General features: G+C 41.8%; 2 protein-coding genes across 2 annotated transcripts in view; one reads left to right on the top strand and one right to left on the bottom strand.

Annotated features, from left to right (window-relative positions):
- Positions 1 to 1,139, bottom strand: part of PLS1 (plastin 1) — a 533,668-nt gene extending 532,529 nt beyond the window's left edge. The window contains exon 1 of the mRNA XM_085633623.1: positions 836 to 1,139. The gene's annotated coding sequence lies outside the window, so the exon portion shown is untranslated. The remainder of the gene's footprint in view (positions 1 to 835) is intronic.
- ATR (ATR checkpoint kinase) overlaps positions 1,035 to 18,152 on the top strand; it is a 434,398-nt gene continuing 417,280 nt past the window's right edge. Inside the window, exon 1 of the mRNA XM_085633621.1 lies at positions 1,035 to 1,170. The gene's annotated coding sequence lies outside the window, so the exon portion shown is untranslated. The remainder of the gene's footprint in view (positions 1,171 to 18,152) is intronic.

Genomic DNA, 18,152 nt, shown 5'->3' on the forward strand with positions numbered 1-18,152 from the left:
CTCGCACTCGCAATAAACCAAAATGGTTAGATGATTATATATGTGATGACCAATCTAATTGATGATGACCAATCTATTTAATGTTTTTTTATTATTGTTATTTGTTTATTATTACTTGCATTGTAACTTATTAGTTTGTATTTTGTTAAGGGGGAAGATGTGTTGTGTCCCTTTAAGTTAGATGTAGATGTACTTGTGTACCACGTGCCTATGCGCAAGGAATGTTTCACCATGTTTGCTTTTAAAAGTAATGTTCCATTCTTCAGTCGTTCATCCTGGCAACCGGTATTCTTATCAGCGGTTAGCCTGGGAGAAGGACTGAAGGTGGTGTGCTCTGTCGGTGCCTTTATGCTAATCAACTCTTGTAATTCATCCTTGCTGTGGATTGCATTACTCAACAACTCTTCTCTTCCAAAGACACTTCTGTGATTAATTCACCTTATCCCAAGTCATGGCCCAGACTGCCACATGACACTCAGGTTAGAAGAGCTCAATTTTTGTAAAGATGTATTCTGTACTTGATTCAACCCTATTTGTGCTTCCTTTTCGTATTTTATAATCTTTAATTTATCTGTAACTTGTTATTATGTAACATTCACCAGGAGCACCTATAAGTAGTTGCACCTACTTCCATGCTACTGTCATTCCTTTGTTCCTTTACTTCGTTCATTTGTAAGGCGCTCTAATACCTCTGGGGAAAGTTGGCGCTATATAAAAATGCATAAATAAATAAATATATAAATTAAGAACCACTCACTCACTGCCTTACATGTCATCTGTTTCCACTTCAGATGAAAGGGAACCAGAACCCTTCCAAGATGGCGGCCACACTAACCTGCATGGAGAAGGATTTGCCAGTGCGCTCCTGTCCTCTGTCGATGTCCATGCCCAAGACCTCTTGCGACGCTTCTCCGGATTATGAGCTCAGCTCTTGATGGTGTTACTTAAGGGTGGAAAGTAAATCTGGATAGTGCAAGCTGCAGCACGGGGCTGTTGCCATAAATGTCTGGCCGTGAGGTGCTGGTGCTTTTGGTGTCCTCCTCAAGGTCCTGGCTGGGCTCCCCAGCGAGCTGTCACCTAAGAAGAGCGCACCTGTACTACCTGGGCAGGCAGCTCTTTGATGAGCACTTCTCTCAACCACTAATATTGCCGCTGTATAGTACAGGTCTGGTAAGGGATTTTCAGTGTTTCCTGATTGGCCCGTCGTGTAATAGACCTCACCACCTGCGAACATGTAGTCTATCCGCATGGTTACTGTAGACGCCAATTAGTGGGCGGGTTTGGTAGTTATGCAGTGCGTCACATGTAAACACCATTCATCATCAATGTGATGGTTCTGTTGGAGTTGGGCTCCAAGTAGAAGGTGAGGTGGCACACGAGAGCAAAGGTACAGGAACTGTTTCAAAAGCGCGTCACCTAATTAAAGCCATAAGGTTGTAAAAAACATATGTTACTTAAAGAGCAAGTGTACTAAATGAGTGATTGCGGTTCAGTGCGGGAGTAGCACAAGGTTCCGTAATGCATTTTAGAGCATATGTTTAAAAAGAAAATGCTAAAAACGGAATAGACTCAGTGTGCAGCTAAAATAGCTGGAAAAAACACTGGAATGGCTACTGCATTTCCAATTTGTTTAGAGCAGGGTCCTAATTTATTTAGGCAAGTTAGAATAAAACATTTTGAAGACAGGTCTGGACCAGGGTTGCCACCATTCTTACAGACTTGTATTTAAAAATCTAGGGAAGGCCTGCAAAAATCCGGCCAAGTGGCAACACTAGCCTGGACAGGAAACATACTTCCACGCATGGTTTTTAGCACAAAATCATTATCTACTAAAAATGTTAGACGGGACTTCGTGCGAAAAGATGATTCCTTCTTAAGGTAGGCATTAATAAGGAGACATTTTTTAATTTCTTCTAACTTTTCCAACATTGCTTGTGTGCTGCACTGGTCAGCACACATTAAATGTGAGAAAAGTTTGAAAGCATGTCTAGGCACAGTATTTTGTACCAGAAGGGTAAAATTTATGGTAGACATCCCTTTCACACCTAGATGTGTGTGTGGCTCTATGGATAGCCTGATTGTGCCCCAGAGCTAGGAAAGTGAGCAGCAGAGCCGTTTCTTATTTGATATGGCTCTGGGACGCTGTCTCCTCCTAGCGCAATGCAGCACAGCAACTTTGGTTGCTGCGCTGCATTGCACTATTTCTTATTAAATCTCACTCTTATATGCTTGCTATTAACTTAAGATTACTAGATGGCTTCTTGCCATAAGAGACACCGTTTTGTTGTCATGACCTGTACTTTAACAGCCAAAGGCATTAGAGAATATGTAGTTCCAGATCATGTCAACAGACGAAATTTGAGTATAGTTCACCTTTAACAAGTACTGACAAATCCAACATGTCTTGCCTTTTGGCTGCTAATTCAGAGTTATTGGCTATAATGATAGAATGATGTATACAGATGCATGACTCCTGATGCTGCCACCTTCTCATTTTTTATTTACCACACCCAAAGAGCAGCTTCCACTCTTGTAACAGTAAATAACAAGCATTGGCATAGCCAATAGGTCTCGCCTTTGGGACTTTTTAAGTGTTTAGCCATGGGGCGCATTCTCCTGGGTTCTGCCACGTCTACAGTTAAGAGTCTGTTTTATTGTGTAGGAGATGGCAGTGTATACCTCAAGCATTGCGGGGCACTCCCACTTCATGCTGGTCAATGGGCACAGGCTTGCCTGCTTACCGTGTGTTAGTGCACCTCCTACAGAGTTGTGTGTATTCAGCAAGCATTAGGACTGAAAAACAGAGCAGGGCGAGCTTTAATGTCAATATGCAAAATGCACATGGCATTAGTTCTCCGCAATGAACTCAGAACATGCTGAACTATCTCCCCACCAACAAACAGAAGGACATATTTTTTTGCATTTAAAATAAACTGTACAAAAGGAAAATGTTTCGTAGAGGTGCATTTGGTAAAAACAATATATAAAATATAAACTGAGGTCTTGAAAGCAACCACGTCTTATGATAAAAGCTCAGCTGAAAAGACAAACCACTTTAAAAAGAAAATGACGAATTGGAGAGCGGAAAAAAACAGATTACAAAAGTGCCACAAAGAAAAACAAGAACACACTGGCAACAGTAATGAAATGTGCATTTAATTATCAAGAAATGCACGTTCAAAAAAGTGAAAATGTGTAATTAAATACACAGTGAAAACTTGTAATTAAATACACAGCACTCCAGCAAACGTGTAATTAAATACACAGTGAAAAGGTGTAATTAAATACACAGCACTCTGGCATCCCTTGTGTGTGGATGCGACGCTATGCACTACATAAACATTGATGACTTGGATTAAAAAAAAAAAGCCAGATTAGAAACCAGATTAGGCCTGAAATCGGTGGGCATGGTGTTCACTGAAAACACTGATAAACTGGATTTCTTTAAACACCCAAATCTCAGTCCTGGTTAATTGACCCAGGATTCAAACTACTTTGAGACCGTCTTTGGATTTCAAACTCCCAGTTATCTAACTCAACCCAGAATACAAGAGTATTGCAGGTTATATGCAAAACAGCAACCACGCCATGCCGGTTCTTTTAAACCAGCACAGCAGCAGTGACTTGAGCGGGTGCAGCCTGTTATGGAGAACTTGTGTGTGGGGTAATTTCGGTTAACAAAGCTTCATTTTGGTAATGCACTTTCCCTAACCGTACAAGCAGGACTCATCGACTTCCCGAAAAAGAAAGTGCTTTCAGGTGGCTGACTAGAATGCCACCACATGATTTGGAGCCGTTCTGGCATTTCTGAAAGAAAACGCATACGCACGAGAAAGCACGTAATACTTAATCATCTGTTCAGATCCAAGTTTTAGAATCGTCACATTCAAAACGCCTACCTGAAAAAAATATCAGGAGAAAAACACACACATCACAGGCACCTTCTCAAAAGTGCTGAAGCAGTTAAAGATAATTTGACTCCGCAAGACCATTTGTTTCGCCTGTAGAGCTAAACAACGTTTACAAGTAGTGAATTCGTCGTTCTGTTCTCTGATGGGTGGGCACGCCTCATCAGAAGGGTGGTGGTCACCCGAGCAGATCGCAGGATATAAAGTCAGGGCCAAAGAGCGCGCGCGTTTTCATATGTTTTAGTTCTGGCTGCAGTAAGGTTACACCGGAGCTGGAGGAACACAGCTTTTGCCGAGCAATCCAGTTAATGTGAAAAGTGGTATTCAAATGCGTTTTTTATTTTGCCACGGGGGGAGTTTTAAAGTGATTGCGGTTGACGAATTTTAAGAGTAATTCAGAAAAACGTTCCCTTAAGAACTCTTTCTGCCCACAGTGTACATGTGAACGCTCTGCAATTGTCTACATTTTTTTTGGTCCTGTGGGCCGTGACTGGACAGAAAAACAAGGTTTCAGATGGGGGCGAGACTCGCACAGCGTTTACCTTGCGTGAGCGAGCAGGGGCGTCATCTGTTTCGAAAGCGTGATAATTGCAAACAGATGACGCTGCTGCTCGCTCCCGCAAGGTAAACGTTGTCCATGCACAAGTACTCATTGGAAAGAGTGCATTACATGCACGAGTTTCCAAGAAAGTACAGTGTGATTCCAAAATGTCACTCCAAAGTAGAGCTTGCGCGCTGCGTAGGCGAGACCTAAAAACAAATACATTCCAACATGCACAAAAGTTCATTTTGTAAAAGGAGTCGTGCAACAATAAACATGCAGCTACAGGGCCCTCCCAAAAATGTTTTTTTTTTTTAATACCTCACCGGTACGGTCAGGGAAAGCAATGTACAAGTTGGAAGACGGGAGTAACAGTGATCAAGTGGTGGAGGGGGAGGTTACTTGAGGGAAAAAAGCAGCACTCGAGGAAGATAGTATGAAAACACATACATGCCCATGGAGTGCTGAAAGAAAAAGACAAAAGGTAGCCCCCCCCCAAACGCGAGCAGTGGACTTATACAAGTCATCCATTAAAAAAGATGGTTAGTTAGAGATACACAGGAGGACAGTAAATAAAAACAAATTAATTTAAACATGCCTCAAAGCTCATTTTGTAAAAGGAGTGGCCCAACAATAAACGTGCAGTTTAAATAGACCGCACTGTGTGTTAGTCACTTAATTGAATGAAACCAACAAAATAAATCTAAACATAAATAGACTGCACTGTTGGAGGCATGGAAAGCAAGGTACAAGATGGAAGGAGGGTAAGTAAGTACATTTATTATTGCTTGGTTATTCAAAACCATTGCAAGCAGTACAGAAATGTGTCAAAAACAACATTACCATGCAATGTATTGTCAGTTAAAAAAACAAGGTGCCACAAATTGTACAAGCAAATAGAGTACATGCTGGCAGTTAGGCAACGGTAAAATACTTGCCAGCTCCCATGCAGGGTAAATTCATTAGCCGGAGTATGCCAAGACGCAAAAGTAAATGTGCAAACTCGCCAGGAAGTGAGCAACTTCATATGTCGAGGAATAAAGTGCATACATAGAGCAGACCCTGGTGCTTGCCAATTTCCTGTTAGAAGTGACTTTGTTGGCAAAGTTACACAACATTACCACGCAGTGTGATATCAGTTAAAAAAACAAGATGCTGAATTTTATACAAACAAACAAAATACATGCTGGCGCTTGATCAAAGTTAAAATACTTGCTGGCTCCCTGGCAGTATAAGTTCATTAGGCAGAATGAGCCAAGGCAGAAGAGTGAGTATACATAGTCATCAATTAGAAGCAACTTCATATGTAAAGAGGTAAACTGGATAGAGGAAAGTAACTAGTTCTCAGTTGAAGACCTTTGTGGTGTTAGAGGGCGTTCAGGAGATGTAATGCAGCTGCCTTCTTCCACAGCTCCTTTATGCAGGCACACTTTGATCTTCCTGTTTACCCTCAAGGTTGATTTTAGCTTTCAGTTTTCTTTCTACCTTGATAAGCTATCTCACAAGGTGACCCTTTAGCTGCAAGTCTTCTGGGGCGAAGCATGCCATGATCGCCTGTCTGCATTATTGAATTCCTCTTTGGTTAAAAAGGGAGCATAGCATCGCTCTTCACTCACCCAGTAGTTCTTTGCAGATGCATAGCAAGTGCTGCAGATCTTCTCTCCCTACTCCACACAACCGACAGCTGGTCCTGGCTGGGTGACGCTTCCAGGTCGGCAGATAGAATAGCGAGGGGAAGAACAACTGGTCTGGGCAACTTATGCAATGGGGATAAAATTATCATCATATCACAATCCGGGCTATCCCCTTCCTTTGCTATTTTCGAGTCAACCAATGATAGGGCCATCAAGCCCTAAAGACACCTATTCTGTGCTGAAAAGGCTAGGAGCGCATCCCCTCTGAGTAGGGGTAATCCAGGATCCCAGCAGGACACAACCTCCCGTATCAGAGATGCATCGCTCCAAGAATGGTCATGGCTAGCGGGCACAATAAACGGCAGCAGTAGAAATTTTTGTCAAACCTTACAAATCAATGACTGTCCACAAGCTAGGCTGAAATCTCTTTGCTTATGCTCCGGGAACATTAATGGCCTGGGCAACAAAACATCAGACATTCAGTTTCTACTTTATCTACAATCATATGGCATGTGCAAATATCACCTAGTGTGTGGCTACAGTCTTGGTTAGTGACCCCTTTTTTCTGGCCAATAGGCACAGCCTGCCTGTTCCCGGTAGGGTCTTAATCTTGGGCATGTGGAGCAGACCCCCTGTCTGCTGGGGATCCCACCCCCAAGGAATCAGTTTCAGCCTCTTCGGACATGCACAAGATGACTGGCCAGGGGCCCCTCCATGATGGATAATGGACATCTCAGGTTGCAAAGAGGACTGCTCCCCAAGAGCCTTTCATTGCTAGAGAAAAGGGCATCCTTCATGAAGCTGAACTTGGTATACATTTTTGACTGATGAGTAGAGATAAAAGTAGAGATAAAAGACTTGGCACGGTTATTGCCTATGTTAGAGGTGAGCGCACCAGCTGGACGATTTTCAGGCTTAACTTCAGACCCCCTTCCAGGTGATGGTTATAAGAGGCTCAGTTGTGGATGGTAATTTGGATTTGACTTGTTTCTTTTCCTGCCCAGCTGAACTATTATGTCTGCTGCGTCTTTTCCATGAGGACACTGTGGGGACCATTCCCCTAACTCTCCCCAACCTCATGAGTGACATTAGACCTATGTGATGTGCAGTTGTGGACCTCCCTAGGTACCACCACGCCCCATTCCAGGTTGATTGCCCTGCTGTAGCAGGGAGGGGGCATGATCATGCTTGGGACACTGCAAGGAGTTGCACTAGAGTTTGCGAGGGGCATAGGGGCCTGGTGTGGGGCCCGGGAGGCTTAAGTGCTGCATTACCAAAGAGAGGAGGGCTAATGAGTCCAACTGAAGCCTTCTCTAGTGCTAGTCGTCCTAACGGCTGCTGCTTTGGAAGCTTCTGTGCTCTGCCTATGCTTTGGTTCAGTAGGTTGTCAACCTCAGGTAAGATCAGGTAGAATCAGATAGCACTCAAGCAATCAAGCAGACGATTGAGGTCTACAAGCTGCACCCGAATCTAGGTTGGGCCGCTTCCATGAACCAAGGCTCGACCGACATCTAGCAGGGCCTAGACCTGCTGCTGCCGCCTCACTGGAGTTGTTGGAGACCTGGAGTCGCTGGAGTCCTGCAAGACCCCTTCAGCGCTCCCTGGGGCTTCCTCACACCTCTCTTACCAAGCACTTGACAAGCTTCGAGTGAGCCTCTAACTCGAGGGATCAATACTCCAGAATGGGCTGGGTGCACCAAATTAGGGCTGCTGTACGCACTCACCACTCTGCATGTTCTCCACTTCCTCTCCGCTTCTTCTTGTGTTCATCTGTGCGTGGAGCAAGAAAGAACCAGGGGCCAGGCGGAACCAGGCAGCCCCCTCTGGAGACCTGGAAAAGACCACGAGGGTCTACACGGCTTGTGCAGAGCTTAGGCAGACCTTGTGTCGGCTCCTAGCTCACCTGCTTCTGTCTCTGTCCCTGAGGTGCTGGAGAAACTAGAGAAGTCCAGAGACCTGAGAGCTGGGAGGGCCACCTCCTTCCGGGGCCGCAGCCTTACGTAATGGTATCCACCAAGCCAGCTGGTTTAGCCCTCTAAAGCTGCCTGGCTGCCAAACCCCGCTGGGAGGCTTGAGCCCTGAGGTAACCCTCAGGGAGGCTGGCCGGGATACTGGGCGGTTTGAATAAGTGTGCTGTGAACTACCGTGATCCAGTAATGGATAGCAGCGCTCCGAAGCAGTGCTCTGCTCCAAGAGTTCGTCCACTAGTGACGAGCGAACGCAGCACAGGAAACAGCAAACTAAAAACTGGGCCCTGGAAAACCTTTTGTGGAGACTATATTGTATGATTGGAATGATGGATAGACACCGACAAGACAGGCATACTCAGACTCAGGAACTGCGGGCTCTGGGCCTTATAAACTTGTGGAGTAATAAACATCCAAATATGCAGAAGTTTACCTTCTAGCACGTACCCAGATACTGCTCAAGAATTGACTTGATATGGTGCACACAAGAAATACTTGAAATGACATCTTCAATCTCACATGGTTCGATAACACTATCTGATCTTGCCATGACGATATGGGAGGGAGAACATCACTGGAACTCCAATAGGAATAAGGTTTGGTCATTCAATAAATCCTTACTCAAGGACTAACTGATTACTCAGGAGCTAAGAAACACCATAACACAATACTTTAAGGAAAATTATAATGGGCAGCGTACTCCAAATACCCTGTGGGATGCCTTTAAAGTGGTATTCAGGGGATGATGCATTGTGGAAAGAGAGGAGCAATGTGAATTAAAAAAAATATATATCCTTTAACAAGCATTAAAACAAGTGACTGAACACCATAAAACCTCTGGTTCTCTTCAAGCCCTACGAAAGATAACACAGATTAATCTATTAGCCACTGGAAAATCTGAGAAAGTCCTGTTGTTCTTGATGCAGTGATTCCATGAGCATGCTAATAAGACTGGTTCTCTTTTAGCCCGAAGATTAAGAATGCACAATGTGTCTACAAAAATGACCTCCTTGATTGGGCCGGGTGGTAAACAGCTTCATATAAATGTAGATAAATGGAGGGCTTTCTGGGACTTCTGCTCTGATTTATGCCAAGAAGAACCGGTTCACATAGAAGAGGTTGAAAGATTTGTCATAGCAGCAAATATTCCCACATTATCTAAGCTCAATAGTGACTACCTCTGAGAACCTATTATAGCTGAGGAGATTATTGGAGGTATTAAGGACATTCCTCCTGACAAATCCCCGGGCCCGATGGGTTTACAAACAGATTTTACTAATATATTTATACAGCCTTGATTCCAAACGCAGTGATTTTATTTGACTAATTTTTAGCATTTAACACAGTCTCCTCTTCAGTGGCTGCTGCTAATAGTACTCTTATTCCTAAACCAGGCAAGCCACCCGAACAGTGTGGGTCTTACTGCTTATTGTGCTGTTGGATACCGGCATGAATATATCCATCAGGCTTTTGGCCCACATGCCCTATCTAATTAACCCAGATCAATCAGATCTTATCCCTCAAAGGCAGGCTGCAGATAATATCAGATGAATCTTACACCTCACTGAAAAGGCTCACTTTAGGAAGATACCCCCAGGCAATTTTATCGCTCAATGCCAAAAAGGCCTCCGACAGAGTCCTTGCTCGAATATTGGAGGATATAGGACTGAGTCCAAACACTGAAAAGTATCCCTGCCAGCTACCTGAATCCAAATGCTAGAGTTCTAGTCAATTGCAATAGATCAGAAGACATCATTATAACAAAACTTGGCTGCCCTTTGTCCCCTCTATTATTTGATCTTGCATTAGAACCAGTGGCAGCGACAATTAGACAACATGAAGAACTAAAGGGAGTGCTATTTGGACGAGATCACTATAAGATACATTTCTGCGCAGATGACATTCTGCTCTCCTGGATCCAACCAATCTAACCAAAGTAAGGTAATGGGGCGCTTGAGACCTTTGGGAAGATTTCTGGTTTTAAAGTAAACCTTGAAAAATCAGAAATGCTTAATATAGATCTACCCCCGGAAATGGAATCCCAGCTTACAGAGATGACATCCTTTTGTTAGGCCATTAACAAACTTAAAGACTTGGGAGTATTTGTTGTTTCAATATTCCATATTCAAAGGAGAAGTACCTCTAATTGTGAAGCGAAGGTCAAAACTCAGTAGAGTCCATTAAGGGAGGGCACTCTTATTCCCTATGTCTACTTTTTAAGCCCAAGCCAGATGCTTTTTGTTTAGGAGATGTTTCACTTTGTTGTCTCATCTGGAGGAGGATTTAGGGAGGGATCCTAGGGTGATCGTTTATTTTTATGTAACTTGGTTGATTACGCTCAATACTGTTGTGAAACATGTTGTGGAAGATCAATAAAATGTCTGTAGAGAAAAAAGATGATAAAAAAGTATGCTCTTTGGCAGAAACAGATACAAGAAGAGACAGGAATATCGTCAAATTAAAAGCGAGCAAATGAGAGCAACAAGAAAGCCAATCAGTGGTAAGCAATGGACTGACCAAAGCCTGATGTAAGTGTTGCATGGATTCTGCTGGTAAAGCAGAACTGTGTGTTATGACGACAAGATATCCAAACGTAGGGACTGAGTCTCAATACCACATCAGTAACTCTGGGCCCGATCCTAGCTAGTTCTTAACCTTCCCTGAGTAACAGGTGATTTCGGCAATCTTGATAATGACCTTCTAGTCCCCAAGGGAACCATGGCAACAGAACTTCCCCTTTCGTTACTCACTCACTCATGCAGGCCAATAGTACACATAAGAAAGGCATAAAGAAATTTTACAATACATTTATTGAAACCATCGTACTATCTATTATGAAGCAAATATGCTGCAATCATTAGGCAGATACAACTAAACAAAGTCATTAAGAGTACTAACAGGGTATAAGGGACAAACATCCCAACCATGGCAAATTATTTATCTGTCTCGATCTACCCTTCCTGTGTGAGCACAGGGATATATCTGCGCAATCTCTGGGATTGGCCCAAGAACACATACTTGGTGTATGCAATTAGATGGTCCTCATCATGAGGGTAACAAACAATATGTACAACGTATTCCCCAAATTATGCCGCAAAAACAAATGTATTATATGTTAACGATATGGTCCAGTTCCTCCAAAAATCACAACATGACTCCCCAAAACTTGGAGGGACCCACATTTGTGCATTAACATTTGCATACAATACAACTCTGATGTCCCAAACCCCAAAGGGGTTGCAAAATCTTTTAAACTCGCTTAATGAGTATTGTAAATTAAAAGGTCTGTAAATCAACCCTGTTAAAACAAAATGTATGGCTATAAAACCCCACAAATGCTTCAAAAATAATATAGTGTTGAATGGAGTGACTTTAGAGCGTGTCTCTAATTTCGTTTATCTAGGGGTAACCATTGATTGAAAACCCTCATGGAACCCACAGATAAAGAAATCAAACTCTATTTTATTACAAAACTCAGTTCCAGTCATAAAAAAACAATATGCGACTATGGCAAAGGCAGTTACGCCTGCCCTGGAAATGTATAAGTCCAGAGCGCAAATTGCTGCACTGTATGGCTCTGAGCTGTGGTGGTGGGGGGGGGGGGGACCTCTCCCCTTTAATTGTGTGGGAAAATAAGGTCTTAAGAAGGTTTGTGGCACTTCCCCAAAATACCCCCGTTATCCCGTTAATGTATGACCTGGGCATAAAATGGCTTGAACATAAGGCGATCTGGATGACCCTATCATACTGGGTCAGAATCTGGACCACCGAGGAATTAGAAACATATAGACAAACTTTGAGTGAACTATTGACACTTGATATTTATACTACTTTTCCCTGGTTGGCTCACATTCGTAAGTGTTTTTTTGATTTAGGCCTGAACAGATTGTGGGAAAACCCGAGCCTGTTGACGCCTGACTCAAAGTGTGAAATTAAAACCATTTACTGGAATTTTATTTGGCACAGAGGCACTTTATATAGTACATCAGGAACACTTACAACCCAATTTCTGATGTTTAAAACTACTCCTTACTTCGAATCGTTTTTGGACGAAATTGAACCTCAACTGGCAAAGATATTATACCTGAAATTCAGATATGGTACGTTGCAGATAAAGGCTTTTACATCAAAATGGGGACAGCAACAGGATGTGGACAAAGATTGCAAATGTACCCTGTGCCATTTAGGAGCTAAGGAGGCTGTCGCCCATGTCGTATTCTTCTGCCCTGGATACGTAAATGCCAGAAGTAAATGGATAAAACCTTTGGGCAGAAGTTTGAATATCAGAAAATACACTGATATGTTGCGCATACTTAAAACTGATTCCTCTAAACTCAATGTCTTTGGTGTTAGCAGATTCTTACTGACTACCAATTTTATAAGGAGAAAGAAAGGGCTTAAATTTTAAAATCAATATATGCTAGTTTTGATTGGGGTTAATGTTTGCACTAGTGCTCAGGTATTAGGAGGTGTATTTCAAAATGTGAAATTTTGAAGGTAAACCTTATTGAGTTTCAATTAGAACGTATTCCTCAATATTATCGAAGCATCTTCAATATTTTTAATAGTGTATTTTTAAAAGAAGCCCATGTAAATTGCACATAGCACTTTATGGAACATATTGCTAAAAACTGTACATAGGGAACAAAAACGTCCGTGACAAAATCAATCGAAGATTCCCATCTGTGTAAATATAGAGTAGTGTCACAAAATTATGCTGGTGCTAACTGTAAATAATATGAGGATTAACGTATTGCATGTGTTTTTAGCCATGTTGAGTAAATTTGCACTTGGCACTTTATGGAACTTATTGCTAAAAATTGTACATAGGGAACAAAAACTTCTGTGAAAAGATCCATTGAAGACTACCATCTGTGTAAATATAGCGTATCGTCACAAAATGATATTGGTGCTAACTGTAAATAATATGAGGTTTAATGTATTGTATGTGTTTTTAGCAATGCTTTTAGTATTTTAATTATGCTTTGATGATTCTGTGAATCGAATAAAGTTCTTTGAAAATGAAAAGAAAAAAATATTATATGTGGCTATGCAGAGCAGAGGCAGCCTAAAACCTCTAAGACACCAAGCTAAGGGAGAATTTTTGTGATATATAATAACAAACAGTAGGTTCAATAAAAATTCAATAGAACATTTAGAAAAGGGGCCAAATTAACTTTAAACAGAGGCACCCAACATTATTTCCACATAGTCGTTGTTCATTAAATCCAGAATGGATTCAGCTTCCGCAGATGATGATTCCGCAATAGCCCCATTCAAAAGCTCCAAAGATATGATCCTCATTATCAGCCAATGCTGAGGAGGTATTTCCCTGTGCTGCTTCTGTGTTATTAGAGTCAGAGTTCAAATGTATAGGTGCCAAAGCCCCCATTTCCCAATAAGAGTGGCTCATAGTATGCATCTTGAATCAACTGCAAGTTCATGGGGCAACTCCAAAAATTGATCGTTATTAGACTCATCAATTGGTCCATGTCCATAGAAACAGTCAATTACATTGCAAGACAAACATCAAGCCCGTTCAAAGGGACTCCATAATCAACAAAAATATTGGTTGCATGAGGTAAACTGGGCAGGTATGAAAGGCAATGACCAGTCACCAGTGCAGCAGTGGTGCTCCAAAGAATTGTATCATGCATTCATGGCACAGCTGGACTAGTGGTAATTCCATTAGCAGTAGGCTTCAAAACAGAACATCTATTGCAGAGCAGCAAAAATAGAACCAAAATGCCGCAAATAAGTTAAAGCACCAAGGGTATACCCCCAAAAACACTTGAAAATAGAGAATGTTTGAAGGCCGGTATTACACCTAATAGTTTCTGGAAGGCACTGACTAAGCTAGTTCTGATAGCTTTAAAAAGTGCACAATACCAGCTGTATTGAAAGCATTAAAAATACAATCACTAGCTCACCCAAATGCTTGGGAGCTTAGTGCTTAAAAGCGACTGTATTTCCCTAGATGTCTTTTCAACCTGCAGTTCAAAGGGTTCTTGGGCAGATGTTAAGGCCGCATCCTTTTAAAACGATAAGGCTTTGTGTCTGCTTAGCTTGTTAAAATCAGCCTTCAAAGTTGGAATTGAAGACCACAAGGAAATATCTGAAATCTTGTGTGTTGGAGGGAAAACCACATTATTGCAGCAAGTGCAACAGAAAGTACATACAGAATACCGGCTCCCATTCCACAACAACCTTGTTAGTTTAACCCCTTCTGTGCCACGCCCTTTCCCCCTCCTGTGCCGGGCGTTGTATTAGTGGGTGGGGTTCATGACGAGATAGTCTCGTCATGGGCACAGCGCGACCGTGCTCCATGACGAGACTATCTCGTCATGGGCACTGAAGAGGTTAACATCAAATAACTTCTATTGAAAAGTACAATAATTCAGGGAAGAATCTAAGGGGCTGTTTTTTTTTTAGACAACAGGCTAAATTTACTACCGAAGTATTACATGCTCCATGAACTGTAATATGTTTATAAACAAGTGAGTGACAGACAGAACAATCACATTCATTTTCAGTAAGGAATACCTCTTTGTCTGCCCTTTCACATCGGTAATCATAGGGACCACAATTCGTGAATAAAGCTATCTCCCAGGGGTTCATAGCTTCTCACTGGAAAATGTTCCATGCAAGATGCAAACTGGAATGTCGAAATTGGCAAAGATATTATGCGACGAATTAACCACGCTGCGGAAGGTGTTTCAGCTATTGTGAAAGGCAGTTGTTTCTAACTTTTCTATATATGTAACATTGTGTAGGCAGCATCTTTTTTCGCCATGAATCGCTGTATACGAGTCACATTAAAATGCAAGAATAAGTTGTAGAATTTGAATAAAGCCATGGCATTCGGCCAGATTTTAATACCTTAAGTGTCTAACTAAATTGCATAATAGATCTAAACTGACTTTACCCATGGTATAATGAAGACATGTCATTTTGTATAATATCAATAACAGACAATACAATGCTATTCAAGCTGCAAATGAGAGAAGACAACGTATTAATGCTATTATCAACGACAGCAAGTACTTTATCCAAATTATCTTGATCAATTTGTCTTAAATGTGCAATGGCTTCTATCTGTGACAATTTCCAAATTTAATTGTAAGTAATATAAATTAATCTTTAAGAACGCAGAGACTTATGACCAACAAGAAATCTGATAGATCCATGTCATCCGACAATAGAGAGAGATGTTAACTGCAGACAGTGTGGAATGTTCCAACCGTTATTGGCACAATTTCCCTACTGAATAGGTGGTGACAATCCCTGAGTGTTGAGGGTAATAATGAGGGTCTGTTCTGCTTACCTTAAACCCCGGTGTGGAATTAAAAAAACAATCTTAACCATTTGTGTTCACTGGCCACAATAACCACCCACTTGGACAAGAAAGTGTGGAGTTGAATGTACCATTCAGCACCATACTATTGTGCTGTACTTCACTATGATTTGTTAATTGTTGCCAATTGTCAAATCAGGCAACAGAAGGAATATTAGGTGAATTCATGTCTTTAATTTTAGCAAGTCCTAAACCAAAGCTCATTTGTGTAGGAATCAAGCACGCTCTAAACAAGGTGTCTATACACTGAATTTGCCAATATTTAGTTCCCTAAATTGATTTCAGCTTTCCAATATTCATAGCCTTTCAATGCTAATTGTGTGACAAACAAACCTATATAAATATATATTAGCTTGGATTGTGTTAGCATTAATTTCTTTGGTTGTGTGGGGACAAGTTTAAAATAAAAAGATTTTGGGTCTGATGAATCATGGCCAGAAAAATATGTAAATTCATCCCTATATGTTTTGGGACTTCCTTCTGGAGAGTTAGACAATGTTCCCATTGTGTGTAATTAAAAAGTTTACATTGAAAGCTAGCTGTATGTAAATAATGATGTGCGTAATGATGATAACAGAATATTTCAGCATAATTAGCAGAATGAAGGTACAAGCCCTCACTTTCAAAAACAGTATAATATTTCAGCTCCGTGAGCATGGAATTAACAGTGTCAACATCCTAGTCGTCAAAATGTAGCCCAGGTATAATAACATCACCTATTGGAACCATATATACGTAAGGAATCTGCAGAATTAAGGGACCTTATTCCAAATAATTCCGTCAGTTACTGGGACAGCTGAAATGTTCACAAGGGACAGGACTCTCCTCAGTTTATGTGAGGATGAGTGAGGCATTAACGCCTCATCACCATATCTGTGGCAGAGCATTCTGGAAATTAATGACTATTTATTATCAAGAAGAAAACAGTCATAAATCTAATCCAAAGGATTAGAAAAATCAAGGAAAGCGCTTTACAGATATACATCCAAGGTGGGACCAGATAAGTGTGCTTCAGCCATAAAAGGAAAACACATGCCGTTTTAGGTGTAGCGTCTAGAACTGTGGAAGTGTCAAAAGAGTCCAATGAAAAATTGTCTATTTTTGCAAAATTACCAGAAGCAGTTTGTTGAAAAACCGGATCCACAGATGTAGAAAAAGAACTGGTAGATTCCTCGAAAGGTGGATAATTATAAACAACTTCATCTGCAGGAGACGCAGTAGCAAGGATAGTACTCACTTACGAGTATGGCTGGCATTTGTAGTGGCATCAGGAATTAATCGAAGTTTATTCACTCCAGTTGTGGAATAACAGTTTTGAGGTTGCTCACAAGGTGTAGAGGAAATTCCTGTGTGGTAACAAGAGGAGCTAGGGAACTACCATGGAGTCCTCATGGCCTTCTGTTTAGAATCGGTCACATAATGTAACTTTACGTGATCAATGGAGACAAAATGATTGTCTTTACAACTAGCGAGTGGTGGCAATATCACCGTTCTTGTACCTAGAAAGCTGAGGACTGGCATCGGTGCACAGTATGATGGGCCAAATTCCTTCTTCACTGCAATCTTCTCACAAACAAGATTGACGAATTGTGCAATCCACCCAGAAGTTGCTGGCTGCTCCTTGATTGCGGCCAAGATAGACGTCTTTAACTGTTCTTTCGCCTAGCCAGTGCAGAAGTGTTGCAAATCCTGTAAGACAGCAGACAATCATGTAGATCACAGGGCGTGGCTGCCACCACGATGTATGGACCGTCAAGGTCTAGAACATACATTTTGCTGCCAAAGAGGACCTTGTATGGGGTCCGGCCACCCAGAGATCTGTTAGAGAGATTATAAAGTTCTCTTTGTACCCAATCTAAGTGATGGATCCAGCTACGTCCTGAACCTAATACTCTGGCTGTTCAGGATTGTTTTAAGTCACGGTTCATCCTTTCAGTCACCAAATTTCCCTGGATGGTAGAGGGAGGAGTAATGTACCTCTACAGCCAGGGAAGCCATAGAATCCCTATATGCTTTTGAGGCGAACGTAGGTCCCTGGTCCCATTAGAAGGAAGTGCATGCATATGCTCTGATAAAGACATGCAAATCTTTAATATCAGTGAGAGCTTTAGTCAAACGTTTTGGCCACACCCAGAGGACCCTCGAGCAAGAATCAACTGCAATTAGGATACATTTAAATGCATCATCCTAATTAAGAGGACCACAATGGTCCAAATAAATGCAGCCGAAAGGCTTCTTGGAAAAAACAGATGTGTCTGTGGGGGGCGAGCCATGGTGAAACTCTTAATTTGTTGACAAATGTCACAGTAATGGACATATTTCTTTGCCTGTTTGTACAAGTCATGCAACCAATAACGCTGTTTCAATTAGGAAATTGTGGCTGCCACACCTGCATGTGCAGATGCAACACCTTCATGTGCACCTTTTGCTAACATACGGCTTCCGTGGTTGGGAATCACATAATCACCGACATCTGTAATTGTAGCAAAGGGAGCATTTTGTTCGCTTAAATGGTGAGTATATTTAGCTTGAAAGCCCCTAGGCAAAGGAGTGCCGTTGCCTGTAGCATTAACAGCAGCCAGTATATTATCATCTACCCGCATATGAGAGCAAGAAATCCCAGCAACTGTCGCAGCGGAAACTGCAGATTTGGCAGCTTCATCTGCCAAAGAATCCCAATAACTTGTATTCCAACACGCAGATGACTCAGTGTATGAATTACATGAGCCTGCGGTAACCTCTCTTTAA

The sequence above is a fragment of the Triturus cristatus genome, chromosome 11 (assembly GCF_964204655.1).
Source record: "Triturus cristatus chromosome 11, aTriCri1.1, whole genome shotgun sequence".
In the NCBI taxonomy this organism is placed as follows: domain Eukaryota; kingdom Metazoa; phylum Chordata; class Amphibia; order Caudata; family Salamandridae; genus Triturus; species Triturus cristatus.